This window comes from Mauremys mutica, chromosome 2, assembly GCF_020497125.1.
Source record: "Mauremys mutica isolate MM-2020 ecotype Southern chromosome 2, ASM2049712v1, whole genome shotgun sequence".
Taxonomy (NCBI): domain Eukaryota; kingdom Metazoa; phylum Chordata; order Testudines; family Geoemydidae; genus Mauremys; species Mauremys mutica.
The window spans coordinates 114,441,078-114,468,529 of NC_059073.1; the positions used below are offsets into that span (position 1 = coordinate 114,441,078).

The 27,452-nt window shown below is 46.2% G+C and overlaps 1 long non-coding RNA gene across 1 annotated transcript; it reads right to left on the reverse strand.

The window, feature by feature from the left end:
• Positions 1-5,224: 5,224 nt before the first annotated feature.
• On the reverse strand, positions 5,225-27,027 carry LOC123362545. The gene is made up of 5 exons (XR_006576476.1): positions 23,236-27,027; positions 21,377-21,463; positions 11,446-11,595; positions 9,566-9,624; positions 5,225-5,282 (listed from the first exon to the last, which is right to left on the reverse strand). It is a non-coding gene; the product is annotated as an uncharacterized LOC123362545 (long non-coding RNA).
• Between the last annotated feature and the right edge of the window lie 425 nt (positions 27,028-27,452).

Below are 27,452 nucleotides of genomic sequence, written 5' to 3' on the forward strand. Positions count from 1 at the left end.
AAAATAAAGTTAAAAACTGAATTTCAGGTTGTATGTTTATCTCTGCTGGAAGACTCTACAGAGTACTGGAGAACTAATAACATTATGACATCACTGAAACTGCAAGTTATTGAGAAAAAGGAGCGATTTTAGTCAAACTCTAAAAATCTGTCTTTGGCTTGTTTTTGTTAGTAACAATTTAACTTCAATGTCTAATCAACTCTTGGGAGAAAAAATGTCTTATGTAGATCCAACCCCAATGTCCCTTCAGTTAAGATGTGAGAGCTCAAAATGCACATCCTCAAAGACCTCCAAGAAGTTCTCTAACAAAACCAATGAAGACCAGACTTGGTATGGCTGATATTTTGGAAGGACTCAAGGCTTAAATTCACATTGGTCTCCTTGGCTAAAATCTCCCTTCGTTGTTGTTCAGCACACATAGTGCCTGGATGATGTTCTCTGACTCCCACTGATTGTTCCATTTCAGTGGAAACTGAATTGTAGCTTGTAAAGTGTGATGGGAGTCAAAGTTCCCCTGAGCAAGTGGCTCCTCAGGCTGATGCGGTTAAGGTACATCAGTTTCATAACCAATGCTACATGGGGTTAGTCCAGCATCACATCCGACCAACTTTGGCTGCCTTAACCCCATGGATCAAGTACCCATGGGAGGCTAAAATATTATTTTCAACAAACGTGTGAAACTTTTTTTGTGCAAGAAAGTGCTTGGGATTTTTTCCAGGAAGTGGGGAATCTGATGGTACTGGTCCCAGTAACCAATTTTCATCACCAGAACCAGACAAAGAACAGGGTGGGGGAGGATGGTGGACTAGATGAGTTCTTGAGATCCCTTCCAGCCCCACATTTCTTTGATTCTTGTTGTGATGGGGTCCCTGGGTGCAGCCTGGGACTGTGGGACTGCTGTGCCCCCCTTAACTCTCTGCAGCCTGGGCTCTCTCTCACAATGCCTTGCTAGTGACCAGCAGCAAACCCCTCTAGGTGCTGTGATCACTCAGCACAACAGCATGTAGAGCCTCACACCCAGCTATATTGCATGAATGCTCCCAGGGCCATTCATGAATCACCAAGAAAGGCACCAGAGCCAAATATCCCAGCTCCCAGCACTGAACTTCAGGAATATACCAACTTGCACTGCTCAAGATGAGTAGTGCACATTTATTAATCGGTTCACCACTTCATCAATGCAAAGTAGATATACCCCAGCCTTTGCAAAACCTGAGCAGATTTGCCACACACTTCATACAAACTCACTGGTAAAGATAAACAGTTAAACAAATGTATTGACTATAAAAGATAGATTTTAAATTATATTAAGTGAGAGGCAAAACATCAGGGTTGGTTACCAAAAGAAAAGAAAATATAACCACACGGTCTAAACCAGGGGTCGGCAACCTGCGGCTCCCGGCTCGCCAGGGTAAGCACCCTGGCGGGCCGGCCCAGTTTGTTTATCTGCCGCGTCGGCAACTTCGGCCGATCGCGGCTCCCACTGGCCGCGGTTCGCGGTCCCAGGCCAATGCAGGAGGCAGGAAGCGGCGCGAGCCGAGGGATGTTCTGGCCGCGGCTTCCTGCCTCCCGCATTGGCCTGGGACCGCGAACCGCAGCCAGTGGGAGCCGCGATCGGCCGAAGTTGCCGACGCGGCAGATAAACAAACCGGGCCGGCCCGCCAGGGTGCTTACCCTGGCGAGCCGCGAGCCACATGTTGCCGACCCCTGGTCTAAACTCTCAACCCTATTAGACTGGGCAGCAATTAGACTAAGCAGTTTTTCTCACCCCACTGGATACTGCAGTCCTTAATATATAGATTTGTCCCTTAAATCTGGGCCAATCTCCTCTGTTGGAGTCTTCAGTCTTCTTCTCAGTGTCTTTGTTGCTTGCAGCCTAGATGGGGGCAGGAGAAAGGCCCCGCATGTGGCCTCTGTGTCTGTTTTATAACCTCAGTCCCATGTGCTTGGGGAGCACAAGTCCAGGCATGTCTGGGTGGATGGCTGAGTCTCCAGACAAGGTTGAGCAGTTCCCCTGGTGTGGCTTCATGCAGGTGAGTCATTGCATTGTAGCTCCCTTGCTGGACAATGGTTGTTTGTGGATTGATTGATACCCCACCTGGGTGTTGGTAATTTCCCTTGCTGTTGCCTCTGGGGAGCTAATATCTGGCTGATTCCCCAACTTAAAGCATGTTTTAGTGACAACCATACAACACGATTCTCATAACTTCATATTAGATGGCAACTAGTTAAGAAAACTTGGCAAATATGCAGCTGAGGTGAGTACTTTTCCACTGCTCCAGGCTTGTAGCTGAAATAGTAGAACTCTGCATCCTGGAACCCCCATATTCCTCATTTTTATATAATCGTGATCTTACCTTCCAAGGCATAGTTTATATGTATCGGGGCAAGGTTATGATCTGCTGAAAGTCATTTCTCTATCTATAGATGTATATTATTAATGCATATGAAGTTATGAGAATTGTGTTCTATGGTTGTCACTAAAACATGCTGTGCATTGGGGGAATCAGCCAGATATTAGCTCCCCAGAGGCAACAGCAAGGAAAGTAACCAACACCCAGGCAAATTAGATGGCAACTAGTTAAGAAAACTTCACAAATATGCAGCTGAGGTGAGTATTTTTCCACTGCTCCAGGCTTGTAGCTGAAATAGGAGAACTCTGCACCTCTGTAATTTGGATTTGTTCACTCAGTTTTACTTTCATTTGGGGGCTGAATATATATACACCCAGCAGGAAGTATACCCAAATAAAGTATGATGCCTACAATACACATTTCATTAATACATTTTGGAAACCTCAGTAATGTTTGGCATGTCATCACAGCAGTTATAGATTGGGTTTTATTTCAAAAATTAAGTTGAAAGATAGGACACCTAGACAAGTATACAGATAAATACCACACTACTAGAAGTAGGGTGGTAAATACCTGCATTAAGCCTCTGAAAATGCCCACTGTAGATTTCAAGTTTCCAGAAACCAGAGCAGACTGAGCTGTTGAATAAGAGTTGAGTGGAGCTGGTTGGAAATATGGGAGAGGAGGAGTTTCAATGGAATTTTTTTTAAAGCACAAACTGAAGATTTTTGTCCCAAATCCCCAACATTCAGTTCTGAAATGCTGCCACCAGGCTTAATAGGAGCTGTGGTTCAGTTACTTCATGCCCTCATTCTCCTGTATGGACTGGGCTCCTTGGCTGGACTACACCTCCCATGATGCCCAACGGTCACCCTGCTTGCAGAGCCACTGCCATGCCTCATGAGAGATGTAATCTGCCTGCAGAATCTAGTCCATAGAGGTGACTAGGAACATGGAGCATCTAAACTACAACACCCATTAGGCACCATGGCAGCATTTTAGAAAAAAATATTTCTGGTTTTCAGGTGATCTGCAGAAAGCAGACACTTTTTGTGAAAAAAATTTAATTGAGTCAAAAACCCAATTTTCCATTGAAAAACAGTTTCAGTGGAAAATTTTGGACCAGCTCTAATGCTGAAGGCAGTTAACAAATATGCTGCATCTTCTCTACAGCCTGCCCTTCAATGCTTACTGTGAATAATTTCATTATTCATTTTCATAAAGAAGAGACCATGAAAAGTACAAAAAGGTAAATGACTTACAGCTTGTACATTTCCAAATACTGCATGCTTCATGGGCTTTCCAATAGAATTAGGCAAATTTACAGTTTGTCAAGGCTGCAAGATCAGACAAACTCAATGCTTACTGAATAGAGTCATAAGTTTTGTCAAACTGAAGGCAGAACAATTCCTTCCTTCAACTCAACTGGCATTGTGAGGAATAAACATAGAAAAACAAGGTCATTTTAGGCAACAGTTTGAATGTTTCTCTTTGCCATAGAAGCTGTACAGAAAGCAGCTAGAGTGAAATCCTGGCCCCACTGAAGTCAATGGCAAAACTCCCATTTTACTCCTAAAATGCAGTCTATGATTTTTCTCCATATGGCAGGCCCTGAAGTCTTGCAGATACAGAATGTTTCCACATGAAGTGAAGCGGGGAAAAGGGAGGAGGAGTTAAAGAGATTTGGACAGAGACTGGGGATAAGTTTTGAGGGGTTCTGTTATCTCAGAAACATGTTAAATCTGTCGGAAGAGCTGGTCCAAAAAAATGAGAAAAAAAATCCAGCAGAAATTTCAGAAATTCAAAATATTTTTCATCCTGTTGTGTTTTGTAACAGTTTGTTTTTTGATTGCCAAATTTCTGTGAAATTTTTTTTAACGGAATGAGAAAATTTTGAAAACAGAATGTTCTAGTTTAAAATAAACCCCACATGCCACGGAATTATGTTTGCCATACAAAAGTTAGACCCCAATCCTTCAAGCTCACATTCTCAACTTTATGTATCTGAATAATGCCACTGACTGCTCTAGTGCTAAATTTAAGCATGGTTATGACTGATTGTAGGATCATGGCCTCGCACAGGACCAATATAAAAATATAAAAAACAGAAAACAAAAAACGCCAGCATTTTGCTGACCCACACCAATTCTTTTCATTTCAAGTTTGCAACAAAAGTTTTCAAAACTGGAAAAAAATTGTAAAAAACTGAAATGCAAAAAAATCTGTAAAACTGTGGCAGGAGGGGCAATTTACATTATTTGTTCCAAGAAATCCAGCCATCTCTACTTTTGAGGGATATTCATTTTTTGGCCCCATAAATGTACAAACAGCAATACATGTGTTTAACAATGGGACCATTCATGTGGGTAAAGTTAAGCATGTGCATAATTATTTGCAGGCTCAGGGACCTAAAGCTTAAAAATTCAAACATGTATCTGAGGAAATATGTGATTCTTTAGTAAGAGATATTCTCACAGACAGCACACAAAGTGATCATGTAGGTAGAGATTGCTGTAAGAATAGGATTTAACCTTAACCTGAGGCACAGATATCCAACCAGTGAAATTACTAAAATGAAGATTCAGATTTTAAGTGGCCTGGTACAGAATGGGCAGCTAGTCCACCTTTCATGTCAGAAGAGAAAAACAGAAATGAAGGAAATGAATATGACAATCAAAATAGAAATAAAATGGGTCTCCGACTGGCAAAAATGCCTGTGCGCAAAATGTGGTCAAGAACATAAGCCAAGAAATTGTTCAGCATTTGATCAAATATGCCACCATGTGCCATCTGAATTAGGAATTTAAAAACCTGCGAAGTCAAGAAGCTGGTTTAAAAGCTACTTGCTGTAAAATCTACAGAATACATACCGAGAGCAGAGACAGCACATTGGGCGAATGCTCAGATGTCTTTCAAGGCCAATGATGTCTGGAAGGAGAATATCATACTGAAATATCAAATCAGCAACTCCAGAGATCTGTCCACCAAAGAGAATTCCATTCATCTTAGAACAGTGTTTCCCAATTTTTCCATGTTGGCAACCCCTTATTCATGGTCAAAAATGTTCACAACTACCTTACATTTATTGTAAAAGAGTAAAAAAAAATATATATCAGTGATGAGCGTGGTACAGAGAAGACATATGGTTCAGTTGTTAGGCTGCTAGCCTGGGACTGAGGACACCAGGGTTCAATTCCGTGCTCTGCCACAGACTTCTTGGGAGAGCCTGGGTAAGTCAGTCATCTCAGTTCTCATCTGTAAAATGGGGCCAATAGCACTTCCCTACCTCACAGAGGTATTAGGAGGATAACTACATTACAGACTGTATGAGGTGCTTAAAACATACTATAGTAATGGGGCCTTGGAGTGCACCTTTGTGGCGTGGGATAGCCCTGCAGGCTTCCTGCCCAGGTGCTTTGCAATAACTGACTCTAGGATCACAATCCTTTCATGGGATGTTATTTATTCAGTCTTTTACTAGCTACAAACCCTTTAGCCACTGCCCCAGCCCTTTGTCTCACTGCTTCAGGAGTCCCACCGTGCTCCTTCCTGGGGCCCGTGTGATAGTCCAAACACGATTCCACCCCCTGACACAGTCCCATAGCCCTCCTTCCTTTCAGCCCTTCCCAGGCCCTTTTCAGTCTCTCCTGCAATCCTTGGGGCCCCGGCTCTTTCAGGAGCAGCGACTCCCAGGTCTTGCTTCCTTCTCTACAGTCATTCCTTCTCTCTCACTACCCAGCCCTCTCCCTTATTTATCCCAGAGGCCTGGTTGGGTCACCTGACCCATCCCCCACCCCCACCCCCGGGGGGAGGCAAGTTAACTGTGTCACAGGCAGGGCTGGATTTCCAGTTAGGCACAGTAGGCACATGCCTAGTGGTGCTGGCATTCTAGGGGTGCCAACGAATCAGCAGCAAGAGCAGGAAATTCAAAAAGTAAAAAAAAGGGAAGCAGAAGAAACTCCCGCCTGCCTGCTGACTCCTCTCTGCCCCCCTGCCCACCAAGGGCTTCTCTCCCCTCCTCCCCGCAAGGAGATCAACAAGGTAGGAGCGCGCATGGGGTGCCGGGAGCCATGCGCGCTGAAAAGCGGCGTCTCTTCCTGGAGCTGGGTGCGTGGGGGCCCCCTTGGCCAGAGCTTCCCCCCCCACAAGGCCAGATGCTGAGTCTCACTTGCCCCGGCACCCCTTGGGCTGGGGACAGGAGTTGGATTGCGAAGGGGCTTTGGGAACGGGAGCTCCTCTGGGTCCACTGCCCCCGCCTCCCCATCTGTTCTGTTTAGCCAGGCTCTAACCTGAGAGCCAGCATCACTCAAAGTCTTGCTGGGTCAGCTCACTCACCCCTTCTCTGCGTCCCGGGGTCAGTGGGGGTGAACTTTCTTTCCCCTGCCCTTTCTTTTCCCTTCCCCCACCCCTTTGGGGGAGTGAAAGGCAGCTGCTTTTCCCACTAACCCACTCCTGGTGCCTGCCTCTCTGGAGCTGAGCCACCTGGGACTGGTGCAGAAGCTGGACCAGACTCAGCCAGTGGGAGGGCTTGGCTGTAGGCGGGGGAGGGGGCACTGAAGATGCTGTCCCTAGGGGCGCATAAGGCATAAATCCAGCCTTGGCCACAGGTGAGACTGATGCCCATCTCCCCTTAAAGAACTAGCCATCCTTTGACAGAGGCCAGGTAAGTTTCTCCAATAAAGAGAACAATGGTAAGCTTACATAATTTGTGTACGTGTTTTGACAGGTTGACAGAGAATACTTGAGCTTTAAGGACAAGGGAGAGCAGGAGACCAAGATTTCATTTGCTTTAGATTGTAATAACATTTTCAATGCTTTGCAAGCTCCGCGTTTGCCTTTCGTGATCATGCTGGGGGTTGTGACCCCACAGTGGCGAGACACTGCCTTAGAAGATCATGAAAAAACTGAGCTTAATTTTATGGAAAAAATGGGAGCTATTGAAATGGTAGAACAACTAAGCACCCATCTGCTTTCTCACAGGTCTGGACAACATGGGTGCCAGTGTGCCTACCGGCCCCCTCTTGCCCCAGAGCACCACATGGGGCAAGATCCTCACAACCACCATCTCCCAAGGATGTGGCCCCTTTAAGGCATATGCTTTCCCTGGAAACTAAGCTAATGCAGCCAGCTTGGAGAAGCTCTATGTGACTGGATGGAGGCTGGGGGGAACGTAGGATAGAAACAGGGTTTAGAGGCTGAAACTCCAGGAACAAGTGATACCACTGAGGAGATTCAGACACCCCTTAATTAACCCATCAAACCGCCTCTGACATTTTAAGGTCATGGCACAGATGCCTGGGAAGGAGAAGAGAGAGAGAGAAGGAAAGAGGGAGAGGGTATAGCAAGAATGTTTAAATATACAAAATTGTATTTTGTATCCCTCCCCCCCTTTCTTCCTCTGGGTTGTTTTGTATTTGTTATCTTTTGAGATGGTAAGTTCTTAGGGGCAAGGACTGGGTCTTTTGTTTGAGATCAAGCATAAAAAATTCTAGCTGAAAAGAGAATTTTCCAGAAAGTGATGAGGGAACGAAAGCAAGGAGTGATAACAAACCAGTTGCCAGCCTTAACTGTAGCACGCACTGAGTAAATTACCAAGTACCAGCTAAAGGCACCAGTTCAAGTTGCTACACTGAGAGAAGATAAAGGATCTATTTAGGAGGTCACCAGAGTATAGACAAAAATGTAAGATTATTACGATATAGATAAAAACTAAGGCGGGAATATAGTGTAGGATGTTGTAAACTACTATAAACTAAGCAGGAGAAAGAAAGTAATAGACATGTGGCTACAACTCCCTCAGCACAGGGCTTAGCAGTTGGCAGGGAGAAGAAGCAAATAAAATTCCACAACACATAAATAGAAATATCAAATATAAGTTAGAGAAAACTATTCTAGCCCTCTATAAGATGAATAAATGAAGTGTCATATGGAGTCTTAGGGCATGTCTACATTGCCCTGCAGACACAGTTCAGACTATGACAGAGTGAAGAGGCCTATTTTAGTGCAAACTCAAGACCTTTAAGCTTGCACCCACAGTGCAGCACTTTGGTGCACATAGAGGAGATACAGTGCAGCACTTCGGTGTGCGCTAATTTACCCCCACTTAGTCCAAACTGCAAGGCAGTGTAGATATGCCCCTAAGTGTAGCTTTGATCATCCTATTATAAAAAGGCAGGTTGAATATTATATTAAATGCTATGCATGTCTTGGAGAGTTGGTGCTGAGTTTCTGCTTCCAGTCTTCACCCCCAAAACAATGATGGTGGTGGCTATAGTGACATTAATAGCACAAAGGACTAATAGAGGACCCATTGAATGAGTGGATTAATGACTAAGGTACCTACTCATGTCTCTCTGCTGGAAAGCAATCCACATGTGGAGATTTAAGCCTGTGTGGAGACCCAGTGAAGACAATGGTGTGTTCGACGTGTGTGGATCATTTATCAGGTTTAGGAGTCTAGGGGCAGTTCCAGTTTGCATAAGTTGGCTATAGTCCCCAAAAGATCACCTACTGAGTATGGTTTGCCAGAGCATGCTACACTTTAGCTATTCCTGCTCTCCACTATTCCCTGTCCCCTGCACAAAGAGCTGTGGGAAGGGAACCATAGGAGTTGGCTATACCAATTCTATGTCCAGCGTGAACTCCTGCATGCCAGGGTATTCCCCAGTAGGCAACTTGCGGATGGTTTCTCTTTAAGTGGTGCAAAGGGAACAGAACAGGACAGAGAATGTGCCCCAAAGTGCTGACTGAGTTTTTTGAAGCAATGTGTTTGTTGCTCAGGCTGAAAAGGGTAGACACCACTGCGGTATGATGTCTTGCAATATCACCACTGAAATCCTCAGACTATGTGAATTCCAAGGCAAGCCTTCAGATTTTAATTCAAAATGTCCTAAAACTTTTAAAATATCAATGCCATAAGAAAAGTTTTGGATTCTGCATATTTTTAAGAGGTGCTAGTGTAATATTATTATGATACTTACTGCAGATAGGATGATGGGGAAGAAGGTTCATTTTAGATCTTGAGATGTAAACTCTAATAGTTTTTCTTCAGCTTAAAGTGTTGCTGATAAGGATTCTTGGCCTATAACATTAAGCTGTAAATGTCATACAAAGGACCTGATCTTGAGAGATTATCCCATTAACTTAAATATGTACTGCAAGTGTTCAGCACTTTTCAGGATCAGGCCCAAGTAGGCCAAAATTTACTTTACCTGTATTTTTACCTTTAAACCATGTAGAAGTAGTAATCTTTTCTGATTCCTTTTCCTCCCTGAAAGAACAGATGCAAATATAGTGAGAGGGTTTATGGTACTTTACATCTTGGACAGACGTATACCAAGCTATAGTTATACAAATCTTTATTTCCTACTATTTAGAGGGCTGTTCCCTTGAGGATTCATATTATTATGTGATATTATCAATGAACAAACATCAAAATATAATAAAACCTTGTTCCAATTTGCAATACCGGGCAGAGTAATTTTTCCTGCTACATTCTGTAATTATCTATTAAAGCTGCATAGTGTAGCCTGTAGGTAGGAACTTATCTATCCAAGTAAGTATTCAGCTTTTCCATCACTTTGATAAAGAGAGATCAGTGTGAAAAGAAATGCTATGCTAATTTACTTGTTACCCATAGAACTCCAGTGCTTCTGAACCATTGTACTAAGGCGGCTGGGAGAGGTGGGAGGAGTAGAATATGTTGTGTTAAGTTAAATAGGTTTTTAACTCTGGTATTTTGTACACCGTGTGTGAGCCAAATTAGCTAATAAGCTAAATAAATCAAAAAATGAAAGTTATCTTTCAATAAAATCACAGAAATTTTTTCCAATTAAGTTTAAAGTGAAAGTACCTGTGATAATGGTATTTCTGTGATCAATGAAGCTACATTAAAACAAGCAGCTTTGCAAACCAAGGCTCACTAAAATGTTGACAGACCATTCTGCTTATACATTATTTCAGAAAAGATTGGGGTAGGCGCATTACCCCACTGAAAGGCAAGTGAAGTGTAGCAGCCTTGGCATTGCACCTTATGTGTCTGTTTTCACTATAGTCAAAGAGCTCCATCTGCTGGTGGAGGTACTGACTGGCTCACAATAAACATATAAAAAAGCATGTATAGTTATTTGTTCGCACTAGGGTGGTGTAGCTCATTGGGCCTGAACTTGGTCCCTATGAACTGGTTTGCATTTCCATACTAGGATGGAGGCCCTTTTTCAGAAGCAGAGTCTAATTCAATTATAAATTGGTTCAACCTAGTCCCAGTTCACAAAGATACTTCTTTGGTGTTTTTTTGTCTGTGAATGTGGGTTCATGTCAGTCCATATAAAATAGTGTGTCCCATGCAGGGCCAGCTCCAGCTTTTTTGCTGCTCCAAGCAGCGAAGAAAAAAAAAAAAAAAGATAAAGCCGCGATTGGCAGCACTTTGGCGGCAGCTCTACCACACCACTTCAATTTTTGGCGGCAATTCGGTGGCCTGTCCTTCCCTCCGAGAGGGGCTGAGGGACCCACCGCTGAATTGCCGCCAAAGACCCGGACGTACCACCCCTTTCCATTGGCTGCCCCAAGCACCTGCTTCCTGCGCTGTTGCCTGGAGCCGGCCCTGATCCCATGGATGTCCCTCTCTCGCTGTCATTCTATTGCTTTCTTCCCTCATTGTCTAAATGGACATCTGCTATAGCGTTAGTCATCTCCTGTTGGAAGAGCAAGGCCGCGGTATGAATTAGTCAGTAAAAAGTGCTTGTTGTATGCTCACTTTCTGGAACTCTCTGCCACACCTGAGCTCTGTCAGCCTATGTGCTGGGCAACCTGTCAGTCCTGAACTTGCCTTGTTCTAGTACATATCAGTGGCTAGGTTCATGGCCTAGCAATCAGGAATCAGTCTGTTGCTGTCTCTCTGTCTTGTCTCTTTAGATTGTAAATTTCTCAGCACAGAGACTGTCTCTTATTAGGTGTTTGTACAGTGCCCAGCACAACCGGGTACTGTCTCAGCTGGGGCCTCTGAGTGCTATTGTAATAACATTAATAAATAAGGCCCTACCAAAATTACACTAAAAATCTGTAGACTGCAATAGAGAAAAATCCTTCCTACCTTTGGTTACCTGATGTTCAACAAGTGACTCAAAGTCCCTCCTATTCTCTGTCTGTGGCACATAATGATCTAGTCTCCTGTGGGCTGTAATGCTTCAGTCTAATTTCAGTTGTTGGATTTGGTGTGCAGGTGCCGGGTGATGTGGCTGGCCTGTGATATACAGGAAGTCAGGCTGCATGATCTGATGGTTCCTTCTGGCCTTAAACTCTCCGATTGTATTAAACTATTAATTAATAAAGGATCACACAAAGCCTGGGGACCTTTGCTGGCCTTGTTCCATAATGTGTTAAGACTAATTGGGTTGGAACTGCTGACTTCCCCATGTTAGAATTACAAGGGGAAAAATGGCAGAGCCCACAACTCTAGCATGCCTCCACTCTGGAAATACACCACAGTGCGTCTGTGACTTCCTCCTAGGCAAGGCCCAACTCTATTTGGTTTCTTTTCTAATGCCACCGATTGCAGATTTCTGCTGTCTGGTTGTTTATGCTCTTGGGAGGAATGTGGGTTTATATTTTGTTTCTCATTATTTTCGGTTAACGATCCCGAGGGTCTTCAGGCCTGAGCCTACAAACTGAACTTCATTATTATAATCAGCAACCCATTATGATAAGAGGACAAGTTGCCCTTCATTTATTTTAGCTGGTTAAATAGGCATAAACTCAGGGAACCTGTATTGCTGTTTGTTCTCTGTTCAGTTAGTCTGGAGTGGCACAGTAATCCGTACTTCACATGTACTTTCTATACTGAGTAGAAAGCAGATTCAAGGAGAACACAGGCTGGATAAATAGTATATTTATTTTAAAAAATATTAAATATGTACACACATTTAATCTATGGGTAATAATGTTATGTCATCCCACAGCAGGTCAGCTCAGCGACAGAAAGAATTAATCACCACCAGTTTTACATGTAAAGAGACATTCATAATCCAGGTCCACTCTGACTGATCACCCACTATCCACCTTGGCAAACAAAACCAAACAATTCCTCCCACCTACTCTGATGGGCCCTTTGCTTGATTGGATCCAGTGTTCCCTTCCACACCATCTGTACTCATATTGTGGGTGCCAGGCTATTGGATTAATGGAAACATTGATTCCATAGCAGAAGATCCTATAATACTGATGGGATCAAAAAGTTCTGGCAACAATGCTTTTTTTTTTCTTTTTTTTTTGGAAACAACCCCAGAACATTCAGGATCCTAGAAACATCATTTGTGTTTTCTTTTGCATTCCTTTCAGTTTTTGAAAGCAACAATGCTCTTTTTAATCTCCAGGTCAGGGTAAGCAATCTATATAATGCCTACGTAATCCACTCTAGGAGAGTATGTGTCTTTGTTCCCCTCTAGTGGCTAGTGCACGTGGGGATTAAATTAGTCTGCTACAGCTGCCAGGGAGGGGATATTGTCTCCTTTAATTCCAGAAGTAGTGACTCACACTTTTAGCTATCAGCCCAAGGGCGGGTCCGTTAAATCTACTTCCATCCTGTTTCCTGAGTTAACTTTGTACAGGCCTATTCCCAGGATGATCCAGTCTCTTCTATTGCTCTTTTCCAATTTTTTTTAAAGTCCTCCCAAATAATATGAAACAAAAAATATATGTGACAACACCCTCATCACTGACGTTTTTCCCGATTACTGCCCTGAGCGCCTGAGGCAGAGTGCCACAAAAGTTGGTCTGCCATGGAGAATGTCTAGCCTTGCCAGCTTCTCCACCCTCAGGGCCACCCCTTAATTAGTTATATGGCCTGAATTCCTTACCCTAATCCACGTTAGCAAGAAGCAACCCTCCAGTTCCCTCTACCACCCATCTCTCCCTGCTCCCCAGCCACAAAATAAAGCAGAACACTGGTAGACTTTTCCCCTTCCCTAGAACAGAACTAAAGTAAATGGAAGCTGTTTAAAAAAGTATGTAAAGCAGAGGTGAAAGTAAGCTGGTACGCTCCGGTACGGCGTACAGGCAAGAGCCGGTACGCCGTACCAGACTGGCTTCCCGAGGCGGCAATTTAAAGGGCCCAGGGCTCCGCTGCAGTAGCGGTGGCTGGGAGCCCCTTGCCCTTTAAATCACCGCCAGAGCCCCGCCGCCGCTACCCCAGAGCTCCGGCAGCAGGGCTTAGATGGCAATTTAAAGGGCTCGGGGCAGTAGTGGCGACCGGAGCCCTGGACCCTTTAAATCGCCGCCCGAGCCCTGCTGCCAGAGCCCTGGGGTAGCGGCAGCAGGGCTCTAGTGGCAATTTAAAGGGCCCAGGGCTCCAGCCACCACTACTGCTCTGGGCCCTTTAAATCTGCTCCAGAGTCCCGCTGCCAGAGCCGGCAGAGATTTAAAGGGCCTGGGGCGGTAGCGGTGGCAGGAGCCCTGGGCCCCACTACCAGAGCCTTGGGGTAGCAGCGGCAGCTGGGACCCCCAGGGCTCCGTTGGCAATTTAAAGGACCCGGGGCTCCGCTGTGGTAGTGGCAGCCGGAGCCCCGGGCTCTTTAAATGGCCCCGAGCCCCGGAGCTCCCAGCCACCTCTGCAGCTGGTAGCTCCAGCAGTGATTTAAAGGGCACGGGGCTCCCAGCTGCCACGACTGCAGCCGGAGCCCGAGGCCCTTTAAATCTTGATTTAAAGGGCCGGGGGCTTTAAAGGCCCTGCCCCTTCCAGTTGAGGTCCCGCCCCCTGCTCAGGACTCCAGAGTACTGGTAAATCCTTAAAGTTACTTTCACCCCTGGTGTAAACCCACACATTTTGTAAAATATTTCTGTGTGATCTCGCTTGAGATTCACTCTCAGCATCCTGCATTTCCACAAGCTCTCTGACATGAGTCTGAGCACCAGTGATCCTGCAACTAAATAAAGGGATGTCTACACTGCAATGACATGGTATTGTTGCAATATATAGACATACCAAATTAGCTTTAATCTAGGTATCTTGGGTACCAATAGCAGTGAAGCTGCAGCAGCATGGACTTCAGCACGAGCTAGCCACCCCACCCTGGGTACCAAGTAGGCTTGTACTATCTGCGCTGAAGCCTGTGCTGCTGCAGCTTCCCTGCTATCAGTATTCAAACTAGCTAGAATTAAAGCTAGCTCAGGCATGTCTACACATGCTGCAATGTAGATATTCCTAAGAGTCATGTCAAGCAAATGGAATTTACTCCTTCATCTTTGCGCGTAGTTTTCAATATATTAGAAGATGCTGAAAACAAGCAGGCAGCCAGAAGTCATTGTCTGGATGTTTTTTGGCAATTGTGGTTTACTGTATACCCTTTTAGGGGGCTATTAGGTAAGAGGAGGGACCAGATTTTGTGCTGTCTTGCCCACTGTGACTGTAACACAGTGTAAGTCAATGCAGAATTTGGCCCAAAGTGTATTCAAGTGATCTTCAGAGGCATGAGGTGAAGCGCAGTGGGTGATGTACTGGGATTCTATAAATGGAAGTTAATTATTCATGTATGAATTAGCTTATGAATATTTATGCACGTATGCCTGAATGTGAAATACATCCAGATTTATATAATACTATACCAGCACACACCACTTTAGCAGAGGTGTAAACAGACAAGTGAGATACAAATGCTTAATTCGTTTAAAAACACGTACACATCTTCTTGGCAGATTTTCCACATTCACTTGAGGACAGTGTTGTGAAAAGCAGTTTTGCAGAGTAAAGTGAACATTTTGTCATTCTAGTTGCTATTTTAAACTAATCTATATTCAGACTCAGAGTTAGAAGGTGCATCATTCAACTGCAGAAAGAAACCTTTTGTCCTTCCCTTTAGCCTCATGTTCTCCTGCCCTTCAGCCCCATGGTTTCAGCTATTTCCAAATTACATACTGGAGGAGTTTTTATGCCAAGAGGCTGGCATAGAGGCAAGGAAGAGGTGAGGTGAGTTATTCCTTATACAGTATAACTGCTTGTGATTGTCTTCTTACTTCAGACTAATAGGGTAATTTCTGGGCCTGGATTAATTTAGTGCACTTGCCCGTGTCAAACAATATAAATTGTTACCATTTTCCTTATTCCATGTTTCAATTACAAAGTATATGCCCTAGAGCAGTGTTTCCCAAACCTGGGACGCTGCTTGTGTAGGGAAAGCCCCTGGCGGGCCGGGCCAGTTTTTTTACCTGCCACATCCGCAGGTCTGGCTGATCCCGGCTCCCACTGGCTGCAGTTCACTGCTCCAGGCCAATGGGAGCTGCTGGAAGTGATGTACTGACTGCTGCTTCCAGCAGCTCCCCTTGGCCTGGAGCAGCGAACCGTAGCCAGTGGGAGCCGCGATCAGCCGAACCTACAGATGTGGCAAGTAAACAAACTGGCCCGGCCCATCAGGAGCTTTCCCTACACAAGCGGCATCCCAAGTTTGGGAAACACTGCCCTAGAGTACTGTATTTTTTTGTCACGTGGAAAAGCTATTCTGCAACTGAAAAGATCCTTTCCCCAACCTTAGGGTCATGTCCAAAATAAACAGTCCCTCAAATTCTTCACATCCAACATATACCTCTACCCCGATATAACGCTGTCCTCTGGAGCCAAAAAATCTTACCGTGTTACAGGTGAAACGACGTTATATCGAACTTGCTTTGATCCGCCAGAGCGCGCAGCCCCCCACCCGGTAGCGCTGCTTTACCAGGTTATATCCAAATTTGCGTTATATCGGGTTGTGTTATATCGGGGTAGAGGTGTATTAATTTAATTTCACTTACTACCACCACCCTGTAGCATCCTTTATTGCACTTATAGAATCATAGAAACATAGATCTGGATGGGACCTCAAGAGGTCATCTAGTCCAGCTCCACCCACAATGCAGCAGCAGTAAGTGTATCTAGGCCATCGCTGACAGGTGCTTGTCTAACTTGTTCTTAGAAACTTTCAATGACAAGGATTCCACAACCTCCTCAGGTAACCTATTCCAGTACTTAACTATCCTCATAGTTAGAAAAAATTTCCTAATATCTAACATAAGAATGGCCATATTGGGTCAGACCAAAGGTCCATCCAACCCAGTATCCTGTCTGCCGACAGTGGCCAATGCCAGGTGCCCTGCCATCCATCTCCACCCTCTGACAAACAAAGGCTAGGGACACCATTCCTTACCCATCCTGGCTAATAGCCATTAATGGACTTAACCTCCATGAATTTATCTAGTTCTCTTTTAAACCCTATTGTAGACATAGCCTTCACAACCTCCTCAAGCAAGGAGTTCCACAGGTTGACTGTGTGCTGTGTGAAGAACTTCCTTTTATTTGTTTTAGACCTGCTGCCCATTAATTTCATTTGGTGGCCCCTAGTTCTTATATTATGGGAACAAGTAAATAACTTTTCCTTAATCATTTTCTCCACCACTCATGATTTTATATACCTCTATCATATCCCCCCTTAGTCTCCTCTTTTCCAAGATGAAAAGTCCTAGCCTCTTTAATTTCTCCTCATATGGGACCCGTTCCAACCCCCTAATCATTTTAGTTGCCCTTCTCTGAACCTTTTCTAATGCCAGTATATCTTTTTTACATGAGGAGACCACATCTGTATGCAGTATTCATAGATCTCCCTTGCTTCAGATTATGCCCATTACTTCTTGTCTTAGCTCCAATGGATATGGAGAATAACTGATAACCATCCTCTTTATAACAGCCTGAACATTACGCTGTCAACTGCCAATGGAGGAGCACCTGTCACATGCAGCACTTTTGCCATGCTGGGCCCATTCCTGAGAGTTGTCAAATGGGGTGATGCAGTCATATTCCCCAATTGCCAAATTCTGATCATTCCCACCTTGATGCCTACTCTGCCATCTGGTTTTCCAAAAAAAATAAACAAACAAATCAAACATATCCCTGCCCTCCTTCAAAGGACACAACAGCATTTCAGTGTATTTCAATACATTGTTTCAGCGTAAGTATTTTGTAACAACTTAATGAAATGCTGTGGTCGGTCACTAGCAGACTTGTGCCTTTAAGATCACTTTAAGCCCTGTGAAAGTCCAACCCAGAGGTGAACGGTCTCAAAAACCACTGCCCCCAGCTTTCAGACAGGTAGCCCCTCCCCCTTGAAAACATTCTCTATTGTCTTTCAAGATGGTGATGGAAATAGAAAAAAACTTCAAGACTCCCAGTCATCAATTTTATGAGACACTAAACTAGCTGATGCGGTTACTCCTTTTGTAACAAGAAAGATTAAACTGGATCAGCAGAGGCACAGACAAGGATGCCTGTGTTCTGCTGCCTATAAATAGGATCACCGCCTTTTAAAAAAATAAACAGCCAGCTGTTACAACTAGACAGCGAAGTCAAGGCAGCAACTGAAAGGAACAGTTGTTTGCTGAATAAATCTGTGCAATCTACTCATGCTTTAATTGGGAAATTCTGTCCAGATTAATTTTAGATGAGAGGTGATAATATTAACATGAGCTCTGAAAGGTAAAAAGGGTAGAACATGCTCTTCAGGATAAGAAATCTTGTAAGTGATATTTTCTAATCTAAAACTAGCATTTTCCTCACAGATTCCACCGACAGTTTTAGCAGAGAGGCCAAGAACTGAATGGACATAGAGACAGAGGATGGTTGGATGCTAGCCTGGGGCTTGCAGAGCTGGGTTCAATGCCTACACCACCACAAACTTCCTGTGTGACCAGTTCCTCACCTGTAAAATGGGGATAATACTTTTCTTCCTCACAGGAGTGTTGTGAGGAGAAATACTTTAAAGATTGTGAAGCACTCAAATACTCCAGTAATGAGGGCCATGTAAATACCTTAGACAGACTGAACTATTCTCTTAACCCAAGAGTTTGTCCCTCCAGAACAGGCCTGAGGCAGATTGGTGGAGCAGCATGGAGAAGTCTGCAACCCCATTACTCACCCGTGTTGTACATGTCTTGTGGAGCTACATTTACCACTGATTTCAGTCTCAGGTGATACATGAGAATGTGCCATTCTCGTCAGGAATAAGGGAAAGCATTACCAGAGTGTAGAGTACTTACTGGAGGAAAGAGAGGAAGATGCAGCAAGCAACACCTGGTTGTAAAACACCCACTTTACAGCTGCAGCTGCTTGGGTCCACCAAATTTACAGGGCTAGGCCCCAGAAAGACACATTGTGTGAGTAATTAGCTACAGTTAGTTTGGACCAGGAAGTCACTCGGGAGAGCATGGTTCTTCTGGGAAATGGGCTATTTTTACAGTGTGCATTCCACCACAGTATCACAGCCAACAATCCAGCATCCTTCTAAAGTTCTAAGTTCTCTGTATTAACTACACATTAAAAAAGCTACATTAAAAACATTACTGAGGTAGCAAAGTCAAGCACTCAAAAGTTAGGAAATGTCAGAATTAAGGTTGCCTCTGTAACCAGTGATTTTAACATTCCAATCATGCAAATCATCCCAACAGGTTTCAATAATACCAATTTATATCAAATTTCCTCATCAATGAGACTGTCTAATTCCACTTGCTTATTCCCCAGTCTCCTAGCATTGGTGTATAAACAATTCAGTTTCTTCTCTACACATTTCTTTACCACCTCTATTTAACCTCTTCACAACACCCTGAGTTTGAACTACATTTGACCCCTTAGCATGCTCCTTTTGCATGTTTAGTGTAACACTCTCCTGGCTGCTCTACTATTCTCCAACCATTAGATTACAACACCCACCCCCACGTCTGAGAGTCAGGCTGCCCCATTGGTACAGCCCCCTCTTTCACTGCAAGGTGTCACAACAGCTCTGAGGTTGTAGTACAGGGGTAGGCAACCTATGGCACAGGCGCCGAAGGCGGCACGCAAGCTGATTTTCAGTGGCACTCCCACTGCCCGGATCCTGGCTACCTGTCCGGAGGGATCTGCATTTTAATTTAATTTTAAATGAAGCTTCTTAAACATTTTGAAACCTTATTAACTTTACATACAACAATAGTTTAGTTATATATTATAGACATCTAGAAAGTGACCTTCTGAAAACATTAAAATATATTACTGGCATGCGAAACCTTAAATCAGAGTGTGAATAAATGAAGACTTGGCACAGCACTTCTGAAAGGTTGCCAACCCCTGCTGTAGTACAACCATGCAGCAGCTTAGCTCCACTCCCTGGCTTGTGGTGGGGGAACCCATTCCCTGAGAGTTTCTGTGAGCCAAGCCCCTATGGGGTGAGGGAAGGGAACGTTCAGTCATCCCAGGCACAGTGCACTATGAAAGGGGTATACAAGAGCAATGCTGATGACTGATATTTGGCCATCACTCCAAGACAGTGCTAACAGCATGCTGAAGTTCAGTGTCTGGCACGATGTGTACAGTAGACCATAGTATTGCACTCAGGGCAAGGATGGGTTAGCTGTAGCCAGGGAGCAACTCCCAGGGTCAGACGCTTCCCCCCATTGGCAGGTGTAGAGGGAGAAAGACCATGTCTCTGCAGCTGGAGTAGCACAAGATTTCTGGCTTTGCAGCATGCTCTATCTGAACCCTCAAGCCTCCCCTCACAACTCTGCAGCACTGACATAGCAGAACCTGAATAGGAGCAGGGGAAGGCCTGCAGTCCACAGTGACCTCCCCTCAGGTCCTCAGCATTTCCTCTCAGAAATCCATGTGGAAATCAACGTTGCTCCAAACACAGAGCTGCTCAGGGTTGTGCAGCTTCTTGCAACACTATGCAAAATTATCAGTTTGCAAATCTCCATAAAGCCTTACACTGATTGCTCTGGGAGGATTCCCCTGAGTAGTTGTGGGGCAGTAGGACTTTATTCCTTAACTTCTCACAGCAGGGCAGTGGGAGAGCCTGTAGCGACTCAGAGGCAGCTTTGATGTGGGGGAACTAGCTCAACAATGGGAACCTAAGTAATGTGGCCTTTGGCAGGAAGGAGCCAGGTGGTTGTTGGAGTGAATCTAGGGGGAATACTATAGCATAGCTGTCTGTTACCCTTTAGCTCTGCTTCTTCCCACACCCATCTTTGGGGCAGGTGTATCACTGCCTCCTTACCCCTCAGTGCTTCCTGGGGGCTGGAAACCAGCAAGAGGAGCAGAGAAGTTGCTTGCTGGCAGATGAAAGATTTATTGCAGCATAAGTCCTCCTTCTTCCCAGAGCCCAGAGGAGTGTGTGGCCTTCAGCCAGGACTCTACAAATGCATCAGTGGCCTACATGTCAGTGTCATGGGAGATGGCACTTGCCATCTGTGCAAACAGCTTCTTCTCTGCTGCTGGGGCAGGGAGAGAGGGAGAGAGTCCAGGTGCAGTCTGGCTCCTCCGTTGCTCTGAGGAAGCTTTGGGATCAGGACCAGAGCTCTCTGGATCCTCAGGCTGTACAGGTTTGGAGGCATGTTGCTCCTGCCCAGTCCATGGTACCCTGATGTGCTCCCCGACAAGGGCAGTGTCAACGGGAAGCTCTGCAAGGGGAACATTGTGCCGCTCTATGACCCTATGTACTGAATGCCTCCCTTGCAGATAGTTCACAAAGAGGATGGGAGCTTACTATTGCTACCACCTGAGGCATTTGTTCGGTTCAGTTCAAGTTGTAGAATTAGGTGCTTAGGGATTGAACTGGATACTTCATGCTCCTAAAAGTGACCTATTACATTTAGGCACCCGCTACCTTAAATTATACAAAGATTGTTTAAAGTTTAGAGCAATAGTAAAGAGACACATTTTAAACACTTCATTGGGCAGGAAAAAGCCCTCAATATTTATTTCCAATGAACTAGCTGCCAAACTGCTTTTTCTCAGCACTGTTGCCAGCCATCTTAGCGAGTTTCCTGTCATCTCTCTTCTCGCTGTGGACACTTGACTGCAGCAGCTCTGCAGATGTCCCAGCTTTGCTCTTTAACATACATTCACCGCTTGTTTGGATGGAGCTACATGTACCATTGAGTTGCCTCATGAAAACATCTCAGTCTCTGTCTATGGACACAGGCACCAGCAACCAATTCCCCAAGCCAACATCCCCTTTGCAATAAGGAGGGAACTTAACCTGGGTTGTCTTAGCCATGGTGACTCTTGTAACTCCTCTAGCCCATCGCCACTTGGCTCTCTCACATTCTGCTAAGTGGCCGATGATCTGAGGGAAGAGAAACCCTTTGTTAGAGAAGGAAAATCTCCTCAATGGAACACTCTGTCAATGGCTCCCAGAGGCCTTCCCCATGAAACCCAACTGTGCATCCCTAGAATTCCCACTGGGGAGCTTTCTGCTCTTTCACTGGTCAGCCATTGCAATGGTCTCTGACAGTGGGAATGTAGGGAGAGGAGGGTCACTGCAGATGGTCCCTTCTACAGCTCCCTTGACAGGAGGAGGTTTGGTCTTGTGATGTAAGGCACAGGTCTGAGAGTCAGGGCTCCTGGGTTCTGTGGCTCTGGAAGGGTGCATGGTCTAGTGGGTGGAGCTGTATTGGTACCGAGATTGGCTTCTGCTTCTGTCAGTGATGCTGTGTGTGACTTAACAGCCAGTCACTTTCCCTCTGATCCCCAGATAATGGGGATAATAGTGACCAATCCTGGAAGGCTGGGAGAGGTCATGAATTAGTGTCTCCTCATCTCTAGCACCTTCCACCCAAGCCTCTCAAAGCTATTAGGTTTAGACAAATCTTCTTTCCAAAGCTAACTTCTTGTGCATCTCCACTGGCCAGTGGAATTGCACACACAGGGTACAGTCCAGCCCACAAGGTTTTGTCTTGGTAAGAGATCACCCATTCAGATGAGGCCTATTCCTGCAGACCTCACTCACACAGAACTGCCACTGACAGCTATCACAACAGTGAATAAGATCGGCAGTATCTAGCCCTGGTATCACAAATTCAGCCCCAGAAAAATACACCTTCTCCAGGGTACAGCAACAATAGGGGCTGTAAACGATTTCAGATCCCTGCAGCCTGCAAAGAAAGGACCGGTTCCTCAGTGCAAAACACTGGCCCAGACCACATGGGGCAGCAGGTTGGTCTCTGCCATCAGGACTCTAGTGACAGAACACAAGCCTTGTTAGGCAGAGCTCTGTGCATTGGAGAGGTTTTGCAATCCCCATGCCCTTACGTGGAGCAGCCATTTCAAAGAGGCTGCTTCCCAAATGGGTCAGACAGACTCTCCAATAGGCCACCAGTCTTGGTTGACACTGACCTGGGGAAGCTCTTGCAAGATCCTCAGTTTTCTGCTCCAGGCCAGGATGTGGATGCGCTGGCTGGTTGTTGTTCAGGTGGGACATTAATTTATGGGCTGTTGCATGGGAGTGTGGTCCAAGCACAGGACTTGGAACCAGAACAGTCGCAATCTGCCTCCTTTCTAGGTCTCGGGGAGCTCTTCACCGCTCCATCTCTATCCCTTCCTCTGTTAAAACGGGGCTGATTTCTTTGATAGTGTATCCAGGCTCTTTCTACTGACAAGACCCCAGATCATGTTCTGGTGACTTCCCCAGTTTCCCCTCCTGACCATCCAAACAGCAGCTGCTGACATGATCTTCCTCTCCTGGTGCTGTCTTCCCCACTTCCCCAAGTCTGGCTCTGGCTGTCATTTTTTCATGTCCAGTTCAGACTTCTTCTCACCTCAAAAGCTCCCTATACAAATGCCCCTCTGTGCCAACATCTCCACCTCAGTCATCGCCTCCTCTCCCCACACTCCCATCTTACTGCTACTTCTTCCCACAGCATCGCCTGCTACCGGGAAGGGCCCAGCAACCTCAGCTCAGGCTCCCCTTTCTATTCATTCCATCAGACTGACCCTGTAGCTCTCCTACACTCCTAGAGTGACCACTTTAGCTTGAGTGAGAGGGGCTTGTGCTACAGGTCCCTGGTTCAATCCCCACCAATGCCTGTGGTATCTATAGGTGGCCATGGTTATACATACCTATCATTGTAGGTTGTGTAGCCCATTCCTGGCCACATGTGGTACATCTGCTACTGTCCTCCACTGTGATGTAGTTCCCTCATCCACACAAGGACGTGGCATATCAAAGTCAATCCATCAGCTCTCATCTGGTCTTAACCTCCACGATGGACAGAGAGCCCTACCCTGACCACAGAAAGACAGGGTGATGTTCTTCAGGGGAATCTGCTGGAGCTCCAGTCTGAAGCTTCTTGCAGGCAATAGAGTCCAGGATCATTACACCTCCTTTGGAGATGGTTTTCCTAGGAATAAAATTACCGCAGCACAATGAGAACAATGTCTGAGTCCCAGGGCTGTGATCCAGGGATAAGGGATGCTCTCAGCCAGGCTATGTACCAGGAACTTGATCTTTGTCCCAACAGCCGCAATCACAGAGATGAGTGAGTGGTTCCTACCTCCGTGAGAGGTGTGTGATTTGCCATCTAAGCATCACTGAGAACCAGCTGTTCTCGCTTGACAGGATGAGGTCATGGCTTCCCAAGCTGGGCCAGCTGCAGGCTCCATTGATGTAGGAGGCATGGACAGATCCCAGAGCCTGGAAGACAGAGTGGGGAGGAAGGCCCTTCTCATTTCCTGTTCAGAGACCTCCATAGAAGAAGGGTCGGGAGGGGAGGGGAGAATGAAGGGGAGGAAGTGACTATGCCCCTGTGGGGAAGGCAATAGAGTGGAACCCAGCCCAGTTCCCAGATCTACCCCAGGTTTAGGTGTGACCTCGGAGAGGTCACTTCATCACCTCATTCCCTGCCTTTAAAATGGGGGTAATAGTTTCCTCCCCTACAAGGAGTGAGGGGAAGACAGTCCCATTGTCGGTGAGGGGCTCAGACACTCTGGGGGTGGATTGTGCCAGGGTGAGGGAAGGGACCCAGAGTTTGCTCTCTACAGTCAGTGGAGGAGGATGGGATCAGAAGGTCAAGGAAGGGGGATGGGGCAGAAACTGTTGCCACAGATGGGGCTTAGGAATTTGTCAGTGCCAAAGGCTCGGTACTTCCATTCAGCAAATAGTTTCCCTACTGAGAAGGCCCCTCCTGTCATTGGCAGTCTCCATAATATTTGTAGTTCTTCCTAGTGTCCTTTAGGTGCCACCTTAGTTCTTCTTGAATGTGGTGGATTCATTGAACCAGGTTGTCATCTGGCAAGTTCAGAGAGGCCATCGGTAGTGTGGGATGAAATCAGGGGTTAATTTATAGTTAGCAAAAAAAGGTGTCGTTGGCATCATGGTTTGCAAATTTGGAGATGATCTGTGCTCTCAGCCAAAGGTACGCGGCCACAGGGAATGAAGCCTGCCATCTCGGTCAGTTGATCTATGATTGTCAGTTGTACCATGTGGCCATTTGATTCAGGGAGTTCCAAACTGAATCCGTGGTTCCAAACTGCCATTTTGTTCAGAGCCTGGTAGTCTACACAGAGTCATAGAGTCCCACCTTTCTTCTTTCCAAAGAGGGACGGGGTCCCTGTGGGAAACGCTGAGTGGTGAATAAACCCTTTACACTGTTTTTCTTGATTACACACCGAGAGAGCCACCAGCTCTGGTTCGCACATTGTGTAAATACGGCCAAAGGGAACTGTTGCCCCAAGTTGTATGTCAATAGGGCAGTCATGCTCTCAGTGCAGAGACAAAGTGTCCACATTTTTTTAAAATGTCCAAATAATTCTGGTACTAATCAGGAATGCGAGGTGTCAGTCCAAAGAACAGTTCACTGCAGCCAGTTGCTGTGAGCCCTGGTACATACAGGGATGGACTCACTGCTGTCTGGGAATGGGCCTCTGGGCCCAGGGACTCGATGCTGTTGCTATGGAGACAGGCCTGCCAATAGCGCTTGGAGGGCAAGCTGGTCTTCTGGGTTTGCCAGAGAACATGGGGGTCCTGTCATGCTAACCAGGTGAGCCCACAGAAATGTGGGGAACATATCACAGCGAATGTCAGCATTTCTTTGTGTACCTGGGTTACCACTTTCAGGGGCACCATCACCTGAGTCACTAGTCCTGAGGACAAGAGGATCTTGTCAATGATTTTCACAACATCCAATGTGACTTCTGCCGGACAAGATATGCAGACTTAGGGCTGTCTCGAAATTTGTGATATTGTCTGCAACCCCAGAATCAATAAGTGCCCAATGCAATGGCCCCTGTCATGTTTCTCTGGAGATGCACAACTGAACTGGAACTTGGAGATGCGGTAAGGGCCTTGGTGGACCCAGCTGGATTTCCATGAAAATTTGGGCTTGTTTGTTTCCCGATACTTTTCTGGCTGGGGTCCATGAGAGGCAGGAAGTGAGTGCATGCCCTGTCTTGCCACAGTAGAAGAACAAGTTATTGCGCTGACTTCGCTCCCTCTCCTCAGTGGTCAAGTGTCAGTGGACCACATCAACAAGCATAGGTTGAGGGGATGAGCTCAAGGGTGTTAGTACAGAACCTGGGTGAGGCGGCTGTGTAACACCCTCCTCTCTTTTCTTCCCTGCACTCACAATAGCAGTTCTCAATGTGGATGGCTAGATCAATGAAGCTGTCCAGGCCCGTGAGAGTTTCTAGCTTGGCTAATTCCTCCTTGAACACTTCACTCAGTGCACAGTGGAAATGATAAAACTGAGCCACCTGGTTCCACTTAGCATTGGCCACAGGTCATCAGAACTGCATGGTATACAAGCAGCCTATGTGCCTGCTAGAATTTTGGCAGCAGAGCTTCAGCCAATCATAGGAACGTGCTCCAGTGTGTTATTGCCAGACAATTTGGTTCGAATAGAAGTGAGGCCCAATCTAGCACCTCACCGGTCAATAAACTAGTTACCAATTCCCCCTTAGCCTGAGGGGTGGGGCAGGTCCAGGGGCATAGGCTGGTTAAGAAACCCCTACATGTTCAGTCATTTCCATTGAACCATGCTGGTAGGGGCACCACAGGGGCAGGCTCAGTTAGCAAGGCCATTGTTCACACCTGGTGTGATGTGTCCCCTCTTGCGTAGGGGCCACATACTAGCAAAGGGCCTATTTTCTGCAAAACATTGCACCACCTGGTGTCAGGTGCTGCCGCCGATAATTAGGTCTAGTGGTTGGAGCGTAGGTCACAGTTAGGTGTAGGGCTGGGCCCGAGATCCGGAGACAGGGCGAGGTCAAAACCAAGATCAGAGTCCATAGACAAACCAGAATCAGAACTGGAGCCAGAGCCCAGGTGCAGGCCAGAGGTCAAAGCTGGGTGGTCAGAGTCCAAAGATAAGCCAAGTCAATATCAAGCCAGAGTCCAGATTCAAATAGAAATTTGAAGCTGGGTAGTCAGAGTCTAAGTGTCTGGGGAGGATCAGAAGGGGGAGACAAGGCTGCACTGGGTTAGTGGTGGGGCTGGAGGAGGACAAGGACAATACTGAGCCAGAGTTCGTAGCCAACATCTAGAGCCAAGGGTCACGCCGAGGTCAGCAGTTAGAGACTGGAGTCGAGGGTCAAGCCAGAGTCAATAGCCAGGAACTAGAGGGCAGAGCGGTGCATGGAGGCAGGAACCAGGAACAAGGCGGGGACTGGCTCAGCAGAACGGCAGGGATCTGCTTTGTTCCCTAGATGACTTCCTGGTACTCCCAGGCGCTGCCAACCTGGAGTCCTGCAGATCTAGGATCAAGTCACATGAATCCTCACCTGGGGACTCTCTTCCTAGGAAGAGAAGAAGGACAGCACAATGACAAAATGTCTCTGTCCCTGGGCTGGGGGAGCTCCCACCCCAGATACGTGCCAGGACATCATCTCCATCCCTAGCTCCTGTTCATTTCACACTCAGAGATTCCCTAGAAGGAGTGGAGAGTAAAGGGCGGAAAGTGAAGCTGTCCCTGGGGGAAGGCACTAGCCTGGGATCCAGGGCAGTTCCCAGATTTACACCCAGGTTTGTGTGACCCGGGTCACAGCCCTTTCTGTGTCTTAGTCCCCACCTGTCAGATGGTGAGGATCCTTTCCTGCCCCAGGATGCTTGGGGGGAGTTTCATTCATGGCTGGGAGGGGTTCAGATACAATGTGGTTGCATTAGGTCCCGGGGGTGGGTCAGACATTCACGAGCTCATGGGTGACAGAGGCCATGGGAACATTTGAGTAGTGACCACAGGGGAAGGGCTCCATGTCAGGCCACCAATCCCAGATTGCATTGATTATTGATGATAAATCCTGGTTCTATGGATGGGAGCAGGAGCGAGGGCACAGAGGGCAAG